Raw genomic sequence first — 3,208 nt, 5'->3', positions numbered from 1 at the left:
CCGACAGATTTTAATCAAACCGTTTGCGCGATCATTCAAACAGTGGTATACATGAGGTTGCCAGATTGCCCTGTTTTTTTCGGGTTTGCCCGGATATTTGATACAAAATTTGGGAACAGTCCGGCCCGGTCGCCCGGATTATTGGAAAATGCCCGGATTTTGGCCGGATTTTTCCACTTTATTTGGCAAATCAAACAAGAAAAAAATTGTGATGTAAATTTTTTTATATAGTCACCGAAACAAAAATTATGAGCAGATTTTGCAAAAACAAACATGAAGGATTTTTCGAAGCTTAAAATACGATTTAAAATCTGTTTTTTAATTTTGATGAAAAAATTTTGCCAGGTTCTCATAGAAAATTGCCAGGATTGTCCAGCCCGGATACGTGCTGAAAAAATTCTGGCACCCTCAGGTATACACGATGCAAATCGTATTCATAGCGCGAGAAATTCATCGCATTTGTGCAAATGTTGTGTAGTCTATGACCCGCTTTATATGCAAGATCGGTCTTCGCCCAGAAGAACAATCCGATTGGTTTCCAATAAGCTCTTCAAGAAATTATCAAAGGTAAAATTGATATTTTGATAATGAAACAATTCCAAATTCCAACTACACCTCTGCGCCAGTAGACTTGAAACCCGGGCAGACGGATCAACGGTTGGCTACCCGGTTGGCTAAATTATGGCGTCGTCGTCGTCGGTTGGCTGGCTCGGCAAATGCTCCTACCTAAGGTTTTAATTTTAAAACTCAAAACGCGCTGGGTGGTCCCATTCGTGGATGCTGAAATATTAATAGAGCAATTCGGAATATCGATCGGAGGCAAATTTTCCTTAAAAGTCGCTGAATGTCTGGTCGCTCCTAATGCCGATCGTCTTGCTTGCTGGTGGGCCGTTTTTGTGGCCGTTGATTTGTCTTCCTCTGGTTTATCTCCGACAGCAACAGCCTTTGGAAGAAATGAAATCTGTTGTGTTTTTTTTTTCAACAATGTTGATTCGTTTGTTAAACCGAAGGAAACGAACCATAGATGTCAAAACAGGGCGAGGTCGTTGCTGTTGGGCTGGGGGGCCGGAAAGCTGCTAAGACAAGCATAAATGGGCCGAATGGTTTCTTTTTTTTCGGTCGTCCGGCTTTGAGCATTAACTGATAACGGCCGACTTTTTAGTTTTTTGAATGGAGGATGTCAATACTCTGCGTTCCAAGTTGAAAGGAAGAAAACGAGGAAAAAAACACATCTATCTCTCAATTTGTGGCTTTATCGCAGCCAACGTACAAGTCCCTCTACCTGGAAACTCATTAGACGCCATTATGAGTTGGCGTGGCCCAGAAACAAAACACGGTGCTCAAAAGTTTATGCGCTCACGGCGGCGGCCTGGTCGGTTCCGACTCGCGGACAACCAGTAGCCACTGATGGCCATGTCATTCCATTTTTCCGCCCAAATTGCTTTTCACTCCGTGCTGTCGCAGTTGTTGCTGTTGTTGTTGTTCTTCTGAATGGCCACGCGATGTTTGTTCTCAGAAGTGCTTCCGTCACATCATCTTTTAAGTTATTCATTGGAGTATTTAGCATGAAGACATCAAGATGAAACTGTTTTCCAGAGGAGAAAACTTTTTTCACCCGAGCCTTTCAGGATTCTAGAACATTTTAAATTTTTACTCTGAATATCACAGTCAAAACTTGATACCCACTCCAGATGGAAATTGCAAATATCAAGATTTCTTCTTGTTGGTATTTTTTCTAAATTAAAAAGCCACGAGTTTTTAATTATAAACAAACCGGTTTAAAACAGTTAGCAGTGTAGTGGAGCCCTTTTTTTTATAAAAAATGCAAAGATTATCGGTTTGTTCTTCGCTTTTTTTAAATATCGGGGAAATAAGGGCATAATGGCCACCTTAAGGAGGACGCTTATTTAACCATTGAAAACAGCTATCGGGTAGTAAACACTCCTCTTTTCCACGAAAGTAAGAATTTTCTCAAATAAATTTTCATGAGGAACAGTTTTGTAGTTCCTATAGTATTACTTTTTCAGCAAAAATGAGATCTCCTTATCATCGTTACAGAAATATTTAAAAAAAACAACTAGGTTCTCAAGTGACGAAAATATTATTTTTAAGCACCGGAAAATAAGCGTTTTGCCTTTATCTTTCCTACTGCTGATTTTTAACTTCTAAGTTGTAAGTAAAATTTCTGTGCAAATTTTTAGTTTTAATTTTTTTTTATATTTTCGGTTTGTTTTGAATGAGAATCTCACATCACTTGTTAAAGCATTATTAAAATTAAAAGGTTATCCCCGAAGGCTAAATCCGACACTGACTTTGAGCTATAGTAATCTTTTTTCTCCATAGAGATCTTCAAACTGAAATCGTTCTTCAATCTTTTCAAATACAAAAGATTCATTTACTTGTTTTCTTACAAGTACTCGTCATTTTATCTCACCCAACGTCTTCTCATCGAATGTGTAGACACATATTAATCGTTTTGATTTCTTTGAATGGTGTCCTAAATTGTGAAAGAGGGGAACGCTGAGGTCAAAACCCAAAAAAACGATAGACGTTGACCAACAACATGGGCAAGATGAGCAAAGGAGACAAAACGCGGACGCTTAAAAGGAAAGCGTATAATTTAAAAGTGTGTGTCAATAAAAATGTTACTTATTTAGCAATAAAAAAGGACTGATTCAACTTGTTGTCCAGCGGAGGACCACCCAGCACGATTTTTCCGTCCATCCGAAACCACGACGGCAACAAGAGAACTAAACGACGACACGAGAGGAACCACAACTTACCAACTTATATAGGTAGGGTAGGTCCTACGTTCTGGTGATCAGATGCTCTCGGCATTGGGCCTTTGCTTGCCTCGACGTCGACAACGACATCTGGCCGAAGAACTGAACTGATGGACTGATTTCGGGACCGACTTTTTGTTGAACAAACGAAAGCTAATTGTTGTAAATGAATGCTGCTGCGGCAGGGGAGATTGATTTTTACACTCAGCTTCGATTGGTCCATCCCGAATCGAAACTTCCTTGAATTAATGACGTGACATTCCTGCCATCGATCTTTTTCCTGAAAAAGTGAAGCAAATGTCGAACAATTATGGGCATTTGGAAATCAAGGCAAGGCAACGGTACGTTTCAGTTTTTTTTTGTCAACGGTCTATGGCCTATCAAGGAACTCATTCAATTCCGTCAACTGCGATATCATGCAACAC

This window comes from Uranotaenia lowii, chromosome 2 (assembly GCF_029784155.1).
Source record: "Uranotaenia lowii strain MFRU-FL chromosome 2, ASM2978415v1, whole genome shotgun sequence".
NCBI lineage: Eukaryota > Metazoa > Arthropoda > Insecta > Diptera > Culicidae > Uranotaenia > Uranotaenia lowii.
Note: the sequence above shows the minus strand (reverse complement) of the source record.